Source organism: Chenopodium quinoa, unplaced genomic scaffold (genome assembly GCF_001683475.1).
Source record: "Chenopodium quinoa cultivar QQ74 unplaced genomic scaffold, ASM168347v1, whole genome shotgun sequence".
Taxonomy (NCBI): domain Eukaryota; kingdom Viridiplantae; phylum Streptophyta; class Magnoliopsida; order Caryophyllales; family Amaranthaceae; genus Chenopodium; species Chenopodium quinoa.
Window position 1 is genome coordinate 611,490 of NW_018745013.1, and position 15,360 is coordinate 626,849.

General features: G+C 42.6%; 1 pseudogene; it reads right to left on the reverse strand.

Annotated features, from left to right (window-relative positions):
• The window catches only part of LOC110708183, a 74,997-nt pseudogene that overhangs the window by 17,498 nt on the left and 42,139 nt on the right, over positions 1-15,360 (reverse strand).

The following is a 15,360-nucleotide window of genomic DNA, read 5'->3' on the forward strand; positions in this document are numbered from 1 at the left end:
CCTAGCATGGCCGAGAACCCCTTGCGCGCATTGCAAGGCCAGCATGGCTGACCGCACTCGCTAGGCAAGCCAGCAGCCAGCCTCGCACCATCGCAAGGCCTGCAGTAAGCAAATGCTCGCTAGGCCTCGTGCATGGTTGCAGCAGCTAGCTATTGCAAGCAACGCGGCAGCAGTAGCAGTAGCCCACATTGCGTAGGAGGCTTGCTGGTTATGCGTGCGTACGTGCGGGCTGGCTGGCAGGCCCAGCTGAGCACCAGACTGCAAGCAAGGCACGCCTTGGTGCCCAACACCTGCTCGCGCGCAGCGATTGGTGCCTTATGGGGGAGCCCGATTTGCAGGATTGCTTGGGGAGCAAGGGGAGGGTGGTCCCCCCTTATGGTCCTCACCTAACCCTTTACTCTCCTCTTGCCACTTGTTGGTTTGGTGATTCATTTAGCTTTTAATTTGATTTTAGAATTAAATTAAATTCTATTTTACCTTTTTACCAACTCTCCCACATTGATGGGAGATGGGATTTCAAGGGCTCCTTTCCTTATAAATACCAATCATTTGGCATTGGGAAAGAGCACTTAAGTTGGTGAACTTGAAAGGATCTCTAAAGAGAGAAAACCTTTGTACTAATACTCTAAGTAATTGTTGGTCTAGCCTCGACTAAGCTTCGGGGTAGGGCCGGCACGGTTCGGTAGCGAGCGTGTTAGCCGTTGGAGGTTCGCATGTTTGCGGGAATCTACGCTTTTAAGTCCGAGCTCTAAGTTAGACCGAAGCACGCTACAAGGGTAATGATTCTTTCTCTCTGTTCTTGTTAATCATGTGATTAAGGTTTTAATACATGCCTAGTTACTTTAATTTGTGTGCGGATTTTGGGCGAGTTTCCTTCCGCATGGTATTGGACATCACAAAACCCAACAGGTCTCGCAGCCAGGCCATTAGACAACGACACTTGGCAATCTAGTTTTTTGCCATGTGTCGAGCCACGTAGGCGAAAAATAGATACTATTGTGACACGTATGATGCTAAGTAAACAAAGTTTGGATATATTCTTAAAGATAAAAATGTTGAATAGATTTTTATTATTGATATACTTCTTGATTAGGGGATTTTTACCCCGCCGCATGGACCAATCCGGTTCTGCCACGTGTCCTTGATGAGGAATGGAATGTCGTCGTTAGTACATTGTTCCCCCTATAACCATCTTGTCTAGTACTGTAAGCATTAATGTGTTGGAGAATTATCATGTTGTGAGCCTTAAGCTCTTGGATTTATTGGTTTATGGCATGGAAATGTTGGAGAATTTGGGTTTGTGTTGAGTCGGGTTGTGATTGTGTTTGCTTTTGATGTTTTCGTTGGTATTGGGTTTGATTTTGGTAGATGGATTGGTTTTGGTAAGGTCTTTGGTAGTATCCTCTTTGGTTTTGGTTTTGTGGTGGGTTTGGTGGTTGTGGATTGAATGGAGGCTCAACATGTTGTTAAGGTTGATTATTGAAGCCAGGTGGTGGTTGCCTCCAAGCTAATCTACTATTTTTCCCCTTATAACCATCTTGTCTAGTATTGTAAGCATTAATGTGTTCGGGACTCAAACCCCCACAATTAGGGATGTCAATGGGGCGGGTCAAATAGGAGACCCGCCCCATCCCCGCCCCAACGAGGTGGGGATGGGTCTTGGTTTGGCGGGTGATGGGGCGGGGATGGGGATAAAAACCATACCCGCCATGGGTGATGGGGCGGGGGTTGATTTTAGGTTGTACCTTCCCCATCCCCGCCCCGCCCCACTTCGTACCCGCCCCAACCCCACCCGCCCCATTTCGTACCCGCCCCATCCCCACATCCATGTATTTTTAAAAACAAAATTATATACTTTTATACTATTTTATAAAAAAATTATGTAAAATAAAATAGTATATTATAATACTTTGTAATACACTTATATTATAAACAAAAAAATGTGTTTTATTAACAATGATTTTTTTCTTTTTGCAATCTTTATTAATTGTGAAGGATTGTGCATTTGGGAGGCGGAGATTAGGCGGGTCTTTGGTGGGGATTAGGTGGGGTGGATATCCAAGTGGGGGTTGGGGCGGAGATGGTTTTGGAATTGTATCCGCCGGGGCGGGGATGGGGATGAATTTTAGACCCGCCGCGGGGATGGGGATGTGGATGGGTATGAAAATTTTAGATGGGGATGGGGATGGGAAGGCCGAAATCCGCCCCGCCCCGCCCCATTGACATCCCTACCCATAATAAGAGGAGCTTGAACCGGCATTTCCACCCGCATTCAGTTTTTGCAACCCCTTGTTCAAAGGCTCGATTTGATGTTGGAGTTGATCAACTTTTTCCAATTCGTATCTTCCTCCCCTTTTTGCTTGAGGCTTCCTTCGGCCTCCCCATGAGTAATTCTTTCCAACTTCTTTTATTGTGGCTTCAACTTGATTTTGAGGGATTATTATCAATTGCCCTCTGGCTCCCGCATCTAGGTTGGCTCTAGACATCGGCTCTAGAACATCGTAGAAAAATTTCATAAGAAAACTTTGGTTGTATTCATGGTGTGGACATGCTTGAACTAATTCCTTAAATCTCTCCCAAGCTTCTCCCAAAGTTTCATCCAAATCTTGCTCAAAAGAGGCTATCTTCCTTCTCATCTCGACGGTTTTCTCTTCGGAGATGAATCTCTGCAAGAAGGCCTTCATAACCTCCTTCCATGTAGTGAGAGAATTGGGCTTAATATATTTGAGCTCTTTCTTTTCCCTTCCCATAAGGGATTGTCGGAAAAGATGCATTCGTATATAATCTTGGCTAACTTGATTTGTTTGTATCATAGCACATAGTTAAAGGAATCGATCAAGATGCTCTATTGGGTCCTCACTTATGGATCCGGAAAATGGCTCAGATTGCACCATCCTTGTGTATTGGAGATGTATGGTGAAGTTTGTCTCGGTAATAGGCAACAAGATGCCTCCGGTGAGCTCATATCCCTTCGGATTCCCAAATTATCGAAATAAAGAAAGGTCATTCTCTTGCTCATGCTTCGCCATATCGGTAGTAGCATCACTAGCAAAGGCAGAAGAATCACTATCACAATCAAGTATCGAACCAAACCCTCTGTTATCTTCATTAAAAAGTCTTCTAACTTGTCTCAAGGTGAGTTCGGTTTCGTGATCACGTGGATATGTAGGCGGTCCCTGTGATCTCCTTTTCATTCGACAAAGCTAAACACACGATTAGCACTGACAATCACCATCAAATGACTCAAAGTAAAAGAAAAAAAGACTCTAAAGCAACACAAAAGCAGCAGAAATTAGACCGTTTCCCCGGCAACGGCGCCAAAATTTGATGAGGAATGGAATGTCGTCGTTAGTACACTTTTCCTATCAAATCAATCCTAGTTTACCTAAAGGAGTATAAAGGCAAGCAAGGGTCGAATCCACGGAGAAACGGGAAATTGTGAAGCTAAGTGCTAACGAAAAAGGCTTGAAAAGGGTGTATATGAATAAGAGTGGAGTAAAACCATGCAACAAACAACTAAGGCTAACGAAATTACTCTAACAATTAACAAAGACTAACAAGGATTAGAAACTATGAGATTAAAAACTCTAGGGGGGTCGGGGAACATCAAACTTGGAGATTAAGAGTTAAACACATAGATAATCAAGGATTCACAACCAAGGGATCAAAGATCCTACTTAACACAACCCATTCCCATGCAATTGATTAAGCAATATATAAACTACGATCTATCCTAACATGATCACTCCCGCGCAGCAATTAGGACATGTAATAATATGGTCAATGGTGCACAACATCAACCATATAACAATAAGCACAAGTTCATACAACAAGGGTTTAAATCCCCAAAAATTAAGTATTTAATCAAATAGCAACCAAGCCATCCATTCCCCTTCCCCTAGCTAAGGTCTAGCCTAGGAGAGAGAAACTACCTATATAACCAATACCCAAAATATTGGCCATAATCAAAATCATAAACATAACTATCAATAATACTTGAAATATGTAAATAAACCAAAATAAAAGAGATTAAGATAGAAAGAGCTCACAAAGCTTCAACTTTGTATTGAAATAAGAAAATGGGTCTTTGAACCATCAATGTTGAACAACCAAAAATCCAATAGAATGCTTCAATAGATTATAGACTAAAGTTTGGATGATAAAAAACTAATAATCTGAACTTTCTCTCTCTAGAAACTTATACAAGCATTAATGGAGGCTATTCTCTCTCTAGAAATGCTCTAAACACTTTGCCCTAACTGGAATAGATGCTTTCTTCATTCCCCAAATCAGCATTTAAATAGGAAACAAAACGGGCTGGCCTGACGGACGTGCGCGCCCTCTACTTCGATCTGCGCACCCGCACATGCTACTGTGCGCCCTCTACAGGGCGCGATTGCCATCTACAGAAAGTTTTCCTGATTTTTCAAGCCAAGTTGCGCGCTCTCTCCAGTCATCTTTGCGCCCGCGCGGGGCATCTACAGGGGACACATTTCTGAATTCATATCGATTGCGTGCCTCTCTCTCTTGAATTGCGCGCCTGCGCAGAGTGGGAGAGAGGGCTCTCCTGGGCGCGCAGCCTGATCAGATTCTCCTCACTTATTTGCTCATGAAACCGGCTCTCGAAACTATCCCGAACTTTCCTCTACTTCACGTATTGATCGGTTTACCTGCAAAACACAGTAAAACACCAAAAAATAGTACAAAAAGGTATAGTAGAGGGGAAGTACGAGGGAAATGGAATTGTTGTGCAATATATGGGGAAGCACGGCAAAATAGGGCTAAACAAGCGGTAAATGGAGGGAAATGGTAAAGAAATGAATCCCGAATAGTGGCATAAATGCCACATATCAAATTCCCCCACACTTACCTCTTGCTTGTCTTCAAGCAAGACAAAAAAAAGAAAGATAAAACAAACACCACAAAGACAAACATAATATGGCTTGGCTTGGAAAAACAACATTAGATTTCAAAATGGACAAATGCTTTATTCGGACTCGATCATGTTAAAAACACCAAAGAATATTAGCTATTCTCAATTACATGATGCATGCACTCCTCAAGATGCTAAAGATTGCAAGAGTCAAGCCTCAACCAAGCACAGAGAACTGGTGAGTCGTCCTCCGCCCTAGTCCCCTCTAAAACGGTCCGCGTTCCCCGCACTAGTCTCAAATCATCCCCCTAGGTGGCTCCTCATGGTTCCACGAAGGAACCGGAAAAAGAATTATTTTGAGGAGGTAAAAGATCATCCCGACATCTCAACTATGCACGCTCTTTCCACAGGGTTGAAAACCATTTCCCTCCACCGGTTGTTGACCACGTACTCTTAAAGTCAAAGGGGCTTCACACGGGTTGTAATGACACGGCTCAAGGTACAGGTAGGGAGAACATTTGAAATAGTGGTGGCAAGTCCTAAGTGAAGCACAAGAATTGCAAATTCTCATAGACGAAACTCAAGTCACAACCACAACTCAAACGAATACCTATAATTTCAATTTCATCGTATTATCAACCTTATTCAATTATATACAACATAGGTTTTTTTGTTTTTTGTTTGTTTTTTTTTTCACTCTTCTCAAATCTTCCTTGCATGCTCATCTTTAGGCTTAATAACCAAATTCGCAAAAGATTCATGCTCATATTCATGACGCTCTTCACATTGGCCACACAAACCCACTGCTTCACTAACTAAAAGGGTTGGTAAACATAGGTCGTTATGCTTGTAATGAGGTTGAGACAAGAAAGGGAAAACATTAGGCTCAAATTGGTTGGCAAGAAGGTTGATGCAAAAAGGAAAATCAAATTTGTAACTAAATAAAAGAAAATATAAACAAAAAAGAGAAATAGTGCCCTTTTCCTCCCCTAAAAGTCCTAGGTCACGATCTCGGGAGCTAGTAATCAACACAAGAATTCAAACATACATAGTCGAGGATCCTAAAACGCCGCTCAATAAATTGATGAAGGCTTGAATAAAGTGAACCTCAAAAGGGATGAGAGAAGTAAGCAAATACCAACTAGATGGCTTCAAATCCACTACAGGGACAAACTCCATCTTACTACATCCCATAAACTAGGGGTTCAAACGCCCTCACAAGTTCTTACCCTTGCTATCTTAGCTAAGGCTCGTCAAATTCAACCAAAAGCAATCTCAAAATGTGCATCTCATCACAAAATTAAGAAAAGACAAGCATTCTAGGGCGCATCATCACGGAGATAGAGTCCAAATATAGCAAGCAAGTTCTAAAACACAACCATATCAGCATGCCATAATTATGCTTGTCACAAGAAAGAAAATGAAATAAAAGAAGGAAGAAATCAAGAAGGTTCACATATGAGGCATAAAGATCCAAATAAATCCCAATCGACATACAAGTGATCATTCGGTAACAAGACCAACGATCCCACGTTCCTTGGAATCGCATGCAAACATCCTTGAACCATTCAACTTAGTTCTAAGCTAAGAAAAGACTAAACACACCAAAAAGAAAAAGGAAGGGTCTCACCAAATGCCGCTTGAATTTGGAATGTGCAGTCATACCATACTCACCATCAGGTTTGCAATTTGAAGAGCGGGTGAGTTGTTTTTGAAATTCCTTCTTCAATCTGCATCAGTGAAACAAGGAAAACACGCCAAAAGAAAGAAAGAAAAGGAACATAAACTATACACAAGGGATTAGACCTTCTCATCATAAACAGCAAAAACAACAGGATATCAAATAAAAGCAGCTGAAATAGACAGCAAGCTAAGATTCCCCCCCCCCCCCCACACTATAGTGATACAAGCCTCTTATATACAAAAGAATCGACACCTGACACTTATACCCCTCCCCCCCCCCCCCACACACTTAGAAGGAGCAACGACCTCGTTGCTCCAAGACAAAACAAGTGAAGGGAAGGACTGGGGGCTAGTGCCCATTAGGGCTAGCATCACCGGAGTCCGGCCCCTTATCCCCGTAGGAGAAGCCTTCACGTGGGCCATGGGGATCCCAACCTCCACTGTAGCCTAGAGGCCAACCATAATGACCTCGGAAGAGGTCTTGTTGCCAAGTAGGCAACGAGTCAAATAGGGAGGGCATGGTTAGGGGTTAGGGGTGGGTGGGGTCAACATAGGGGTAATTACGGTCACCCCTATAATCACTACCACCCAGCAACTTATAATCATAAGACCCGGATGAGTTAGGGAAATCTCGGCGCACCCTATTTGGCTCGGAAGGTCCTTGCCAATAGGGGTAGATAGAGGCGTTATCACCCCCCCACGATGGCACTGGGCCATGCTGTGGTGGCCAATATGGATAATTGACCAAAGGCGTGACATCGCCTCTATCTACATGCATACCGTAAATAGACTGTTGTTGGAGAAACATACCTTGTTGGGTTTCAAGTAGGCTATGAACACCCAACTGGAGGCTCCCCATTCGCTGCTCAAGGGTTTCCAAGCCTTAGCTTTGGAAGAACTGATGTTGCTGTTGTTGTTGTTGTTGTTGTTTTTGTTGTTGTTGTTCCATCGTCTCCACATAATCCTGCTCAACTATAGGGCCCCCTCTTCGATCGGCTCCAGGAAGGACACCATTATCCTTTCTAACCCAGTAGATGTTTCTGGACTCCCTTTGGAAGGAGGTAAGTGCTGAGTTTGGGAGAAAGAAACGGTGTGCATGAGACACCAACCAATCATAGACTCCCTCTCTAGGGGGTGAAGGCAATGAATCCCAACCTTTTAAATTGATCGAGATTGAGAATAATGTCAACGCTATTCCCAACCATAGTGCAAGAGGGGAGGAGGTCCCCATGCCCAAGCTTCAGGGCTAACCTATTTACCATACTCCCATAGGCAATTTCGCCGGTCTTCTTCCCCTTGGTGATTGTTAAGCAATTTTTGATGAAGAAGTATCCCATGTTCACTCTTCGGCCTAAGGCAGGCTGAGTAGCGAACCACAGAGTGAGAATTTCCTCTCTAGACATCTTCCTTAAATCCTGCTTGTTGAAAATAACGTATCCAAGTATACGGTGCAGGATTCTTAGGGCCGGGTGAACTATCTCACGGGCTAAGGAGTAACGACCGTTGAATTCTTCTTTTCCCGTGATCGCTCTCCACCAATTTATATCATTATAACCTTAGAAGAAAGAGTTCTCGGGAGCGACAAGGTTGACATCTGGAATAAAGTCAAGGGCAATGTTGAGTTCTCTCAAGGATAGTGTATGAGTTTTGTTGAAAAGCTGGAAGGTGACTCTGAAGTCATCATCCCCCACAACTTCACATGAGAAAGTGGAAAAGAATTCAAGAGTTGCCTCAAGGTAGGTGTTGAAAGCCGAGTTCACAAAGGTACCCAAATTGAGGTTTTCAAAGAGTACCCAAATGTCTTCGTCAACACCTAAGCTTGTGGTGGCAGGACGGTGATAGTGTTTAGAGGGTTTAAACTTCCTCTCTATCATTTTTTTGTAATTGGCTTCATGGTTTTTATTTTAGAAGGTAAGAGGGAGTAGAGGTGGTTAATTTTGTTGGGATTGGGAAGATTGTGGTTCCTTCCCGTTCCTTGATCGTTTTCTACCAAATGTCAACATCTTCGCCCCAAACACTTTTCAAAAACTTATACCACAAAGAATTCCACACCAAACCACCGAAATTATACCAACCCAAAATTCAATTGCACTATCAAGTGAAATCCTACAAAACAACAATTAGCACAACAAATACAACAACAACTTAACAAAGTTAGTCAATAGGCAAGGAGCTCATGAAATTTACATAGTACCCAAACAAATCCCAAAATTCACAAACTACCCACACACATCATGAAACCCATGGCCAACAATTTACAAATCATAGAACCACAAATATTTATATCCAAAAATTCATAATCCCCTAACTATTTCAAGAAAATCCCAAAAATTGCAAATTATCCACAAGTATTTCGTTAGAATTACAGATTTGCAAGAATACTCATATACATGTCAATATAATCATAAGAATTGCAAAAATACCCACAAGCATTTCAATTGAGTCTAAAATTTCCCCCAAAAACATCACAAATTCAAGAAGCCTATCATGAATTCTATCAAAATGTAATGAAAATTAGGCTTACGAAGTTAGATATATCTCCTTGAAGACAAAAATTCGAACTAAAGCTTCACCGAGGAGGCTAGGTTCGTGCAATGTGAGATTGGGGTTTTTGGGGTTTTCTTGAAATCTCTTGGGTGAGAATCAAGGGTTTTTGATGAGCAAAGTTGTGTAAAATGAGATTTTGGTGGGTGTTTGATGAATGTTGATGGAGATTTGGGGAAGAAAGGTGGAGGTTGTGAGGTATTAGGGAGGTTAGTAATGGAGGTTAGGGTTTAGGAGAGAGAGAGAAGTGAGAGATTGAGAGTGAAAATGGGGGTGAAATAAAAGCATACCTGCCGTTTTTTTTTTGGACTGGTAACGTGCGCGCCCGCGCAAAACATCCTGCGTGCCCGCGCAGACTTGTGAGAGAGCCCTCTCACAGGCTCGAATGCCATCTACAGAAACATTGGCCCTTTTTCAGAAAGTGTGCGCGCCCACACTAGGGACTCTTCAGTTGGCCTTAACACTTGCGCGTCCTGTAGAGCCATCTCAAGGCATCTACAGAATATTATTCCTCCTACAATCAATCTCAAAATGTTCTCTAACTCTTCTAAAAATTCCTAACACATCAAACTAAATTGTTTATCAATATTAAAAACCTCATTAAAAACATATAAAAGTTCAAGTTCAAAACAACAATACTCCTATATTACGGAATTGGCTTCGAGAGCTCTCATCCCGAGATCATCAAACGCGCGTGCATGTCGTTAATCCTCTTCATTGTGCTCCTTCCGTAGGCCTACTTGACCTACAATAAAAACCACTAGGGATTAGATCCAATCATAAAATAATTTATAACTACGAAAACTCAAAAACTCAAAGGATAAAAGGGAAAAAGGGCCCGGGTTGCCTCCCGAGAAGCGCTTCTTTTTTAGGTCATTAGCTTGACCGTTGCTCCAATTCATTAAAGCTCTACAAGGGAAGGCTCGTAATCCATGGGATCAAGCCTAAGGCACTCAGTACGACCAACTTTGTTCCTTGAATGATAGAGTTTGATGCGGTGTCCGTTAACCCAAAACTTATGATTGCCTGCATCTAACTCAAAGGACCCATAGGGAGTAACATTAGAAATCTTGAAAGGACCAGACCACTTGGATTTCAGCTTTCCAGGGAAAAGACAAAGTGTAGAGTTGAAAAGTAGAACTTCATCTCCAACTTTGAATTCTTTAAACTTTATCCTTTGATCGTGCCACTTTTTTTATTACTCCTTATAAAGCCTTGAATTCTCATACGCATCAAAACGAAGCTCCTCTAATTCATTCAATTTCATCAATCTTTTCTTTCCGGCTTCCCCAAGGTCCATATTAAGTTCCTTGATGGCCCACCAAGCCTTATGTTCCAACTCTACCGGGAGATGGCAAGCCTTGCCAAATACCAACCGGTATGGGGTTGTTCCTATAAGGGTTTTGTAGGCCGTTCTAAGGGCCCATAGAGTATCATCAAGTTTGAGGGACTAATCCTTTCTAGTCCGATTCACCATCTTCTCAAGTAGGTTGTTAATCTCTCGGTTTGATACCTCAACTTGGCCTTGAGTTTGGGGATGATAGGGGAGCCATACTTAATAGTGGACACCATATTTCTTGAGGAAGGTTTCAAGTTGCTTCTTCGCAAAGTGCGATCCACCATCACTAATTAGAGTCCGGGGTACCCCAAATCTCGGAAAGATGATCTTCCTTAGAAGCATGAGTACTACTTTGTGGTCGTTGGTTGGTGATGGTATAGCCTCTATCCACTTGGTCACGTAGTCAACCGTAACCAATTTATAAGCATTTCCGCATGAGGACACGAAGGGACCCATGAAGTCAACCCCCCAAACATCAAATGGTTCAACTTCAAGGATAACTAATTGAGGCATTTTATCTTGTTTTGTGTTGCCTCCTGTCCTTTGGCACCTATCACACCTAGATATGTATCATTGGGCATCACGTTGCATGGTAGGCCACCAGAGTAAAGATTGAGAGATTTTAGCCATAGTTTTAGTTACAACACCATGTCCTCCACACGGTAGTGAATGGCAATGTTCGAGCACGCTCTCAATTTTATGGTCCTGGACACACCTCCGGAATATACCATCCCCACATTGTTTGAATAATAATGGGTCACCCAAAAAATAACGCCTTACTTCCTTGAAAAATCTCTTCTTTTGCTGAGATGAGTATTGGTATGGGATAATTCCACTAGCTAAGTAATTTGCGAAATCCGCAAACCACGGGCTAGGAGAAGAAGCGATAGCCATAAGGGTCTGAACACCAATATCCTTATTTATTGGAACACTTTCAACATTATTATGTGATAATCTAGACAAGTGATCGGCAACATGGTTCTCGGCCCCCTTCTTATCCCTCATTTCGATATCAAAATCTTGTAGAAGGAGGACCCATCTTATTAGCCTAGGCTTTGCATCCTTCTAGTTCATTAAGTACCGGACCGCAGCGTGGTCTGTGTACACTATCACTTTCGAGTAAACAAGATATGACCGAAACTTGTCCATAGCAAACACAACTGCAAGAATTTCCTTCTCCGTTGTAGTATAATTCTTTTGAGCATCATCCAAAGTTCTACTAGCATAGGAAATAACATGCAGCTTGCCTCCTACTCTTTGACCTAATGCGGCTCCTACTGCAAAGTAACTAGAATCACACATTAGTTCAAATGGCAAGCTCTAATCTGGAGCTTGCACTACAGGAGCAGATGTGAGAGCTTCCTGGAGCTTGTTGAAGGCTCTAAGGCAACTCTCATCAAAACAAAAATCTTTATCCTTTTGAAGTAATCCGGTTAAAGGTTTCGATATAGTAGAGAAATCTTTGATAAACCTCCGGTAAAAACCCGCGTGCCCCAAGAAAGCCCTTACTCCCGTAATGGAAGTAGGCGGGGGTAGCTTGGTTATTGCCGACACTTTAGCTAGATCAACCTCAATCCCATTTTATGACACTTTATGGCCGAGGACAATCCCCTCCTCAACCATAAAATGGCATTTTTCCCAATTTAAAACAAGGCTCGTCTCTTGACATCGCTTCAAGACTTTTCAAGGTTAAATAAGCACATGTCAAAAGAGGAGCCGCCCACACCGAAATCATCCATGAACACTTCAATTTTAGTCTCCAACATTTCAGAAAAAAAAATGGAGGTCATGCATCGTTGGAAGGTCGTTGGGGCATTGCATAGTCCGAAGGGCATCCTTCGGTATGCGAATGTCCCATACGGACAAGTGTTAGTGGTCTTCTCTTGATCCTTAGGGTGGATTGGGATTTGGAAAAATCCCGAGTATCCATCTAAGAAGCAATATAAGGCATGCTTTGATAACCTTTCCAACATTTGATCGATGAAAGGGAGAGGGAAGTGATCTTTCTTTGTATTTTTATTCAACTTCCTATAATCGATGCACATTCTCCACCCGGTCACAGTTCGGGTGGAGATGTCCTCTCCCTTCTCATTATTGATTATGGTCATGCCACCTTTCGTAGGAACTACGTAAACCGGGCTTACCCATTTTCTATCGGAGATAAGCATATTTTAAATCTCCTTTTTTACTACCTCTTTAAGGTTGGGATTCAACCTTCTTTGAGGCTCAATGGAGGTGGCATCATCATTCTCACGATGGATTTGATGCATGCACAACGAAGGGCTAATACCCTTAATATCATCAATGCTATACCCTATCACATTTCTATATTTTCTCAAAACAACAAGCAATTTTCCCAAATCAAGCCCATCAAGGGTAGCATTGAGAATAACAGGGTATTCCCCTTCATTTCCAAGATAAGCATATTTTAAAGAAGGGGGAAGGGGTTTGAGTTCTACCTTGGGAGGAGGCGTATAACTCTCCTCCAATTTCTCCTCTTCTAGAGCTAGCTCATCATGCTTAGGATCGTTCTCTTCCTCTCTTTTGGCTTCTTCAATGGTCATGACAAACTTCTTCGCTTGTTGAGAGTAGTACTCTTCCTCGCATGTAAGAGATTCAACCATTGGATCTTGAGGACTCATCATAACCCTTCCCAAACGATCTAACTCCTCACTCACCACATCAACCCTATAACACTTCTCAATCATGAGGGTCTTGAGTAGTTTAGAGAATTCAAAAACAATCTTTTTATCGGCCACTTCACAAGTAATGGTATTGTTTTTGCAATTAGTGACGACCCCCAATGTCTTCAATGTCTCCCTTCCAAGAATCAAAGGGGTGTTCTCATCATCCTCCATATTCATCACAACAAAATCACAAGGTACATAAATGTGTCCCACTTGAATGGGGACATCTTCAATTTCTCGGCAAGGCAACTTAACCGATCGGTCGGCTAGTTGAATGGTCTTTATTGTGGGTATCATCTCGATATTCAATTGTTGAGCAATGGACAATGGGATTAGGCTAACACTAGCCCCAAGGTCGGCTAGAGCTCCTTTGGCTTCCAAGTTGTCAATCTTGACCGGCAATGTGAAACTTCCAGGGTCTCTTTGCTTCTTTGGCATCTTATGTTGAACAAGCGCACTTACTTGATGTGGAAGCGTACAAAATTCATCTTTGAGCTTCCTTTTGTTCGATAGGATATCTTTGAGGAACTTCTCATAAGATGACATTTACGTCACCACTTCAAGGAAAGGTAGGTTGATGTGTAACCCTTTCATCAGATCAAGAAATTTTGCAAATTTGTCATTCAATTTTCTTTCTGAACCCTCCCGGGATAAGGTACCGGATTCTCATATTTGCTAGTGTCAATGGGGTCCTTACCCTTGGACTTCTTGTCTCCAACTTCTTTCTCAACATTTACCTCCTCATCTCCCTTCTTATCTTCCCCTTCTTTCCCTACCTCCTCACTCCCTTTTGGGCCTTCATAAGAAGCACCCGATCTCAAGGTGATCGCCTTGCATGTGTTGGGTTGTTTGAGGTTGTGAGATGGGTTTGTGTTTGATTGTCCGGGTAGTTTAGAAGAAGAGTTTAAGGATGAATTTTCGGCCACTTGAGCTAATTCAGAATCAATTATCTTGTTGTGAGCCTTAAGCTCTTGGATTTATTGGTTCATGGCTTGGAAATGTTGGAGAATTTGGGTTTGTGTTGAGTCGGGTTGTGATTGTGTTTGCTTTTGATGTTTTCGTTGGTATTGGGTTTGATTTTGGTAGTTGGATTGGTTTTGGTAAGGTCTTTGGTAGTATCCTCTTTGGTTTTGGTTTTTTGGTGGGTTTGGTGGTTGTGGATTGAATGGAGGCTCAACATGTTGTTAAGGTTGATTATTGAAGCCAGGTGGTGGTTGCCTCCAAGCTAATCCACTATTTTTCCCCTTATAACCATCTTGTCTAGTATTGTAAGCATTAATGTGTTCGGGACTCAAACCCCCACAATTAGGGATGTCAATGGGGCGGGTCAAATAGGAGACCCGCCCCATCCTCGCCTCAACGAGGTGGGGATGGGTCTTGGTTTGGCGGGTGATGGGGCGGGGATGGGGATAAAAACCATACCCGCCATGGGTGATGGGGCGGGGGTGGATTTTAAGTTGTGCCTGCCCCATCCCCGCCCCGCCCCACCCGCCCCACTTCGTACCCGCCCCATCCCCACATCCATGTATTTTTAAAAACAAAATTATATACTTTTATACTATTTTATAAAAAAAATTATGTAAAATAAAATAGAATATTATAATACTTTGTAATACACTTATATTATAAACAAAAAATATGTTTTATTAACAATGATTTTTTTCTTTTTGCAATCTTTATTAATTGTGAAGGATTGTGCATTTGGGAGGCGGGGATTAGGCGGGTCTTAGGTGGGGATTAGGTGGGGGTGGATATCCAAGTGGGGGTTGGGGCGGAGATGGTTTTGGAATTGTATCCGCCGGGGCGGGGATGGGGATGAATTTTAGACCCGCCGCGGGGATAGGGATGGGGATGGGTATGAAAATTTTAGATGGGGATGGGGATGGGAAGGTCGAAATCCGCCCCGCCCCGCCCCATTGACATCCCTACCCACAATAAGAGGAGCTTGAACCGGCATTTCCACCCGCATTTAGTTTTTGCAACCCCTTGTTCAAAGGCTCGATTTGATGTTGGAGTTGATCAACTTTTTCCAATTCGTATCTTCCTCCCTTTTTTGCTTGAGGCTTCCTTCAGCCTCCGCATGAGTAATTCTTTGCAAATTCTATTATTGTGGCTTTAACTTGATTTTGAGGGATTTTAATCAATTTCCCTCTGGCTCCCGCATCTAGGTTGGCTCTAGACATCGGCTCTAGAACATCGTAGAAAAATTTGATGAGGAATGGAATGTCGTCGTT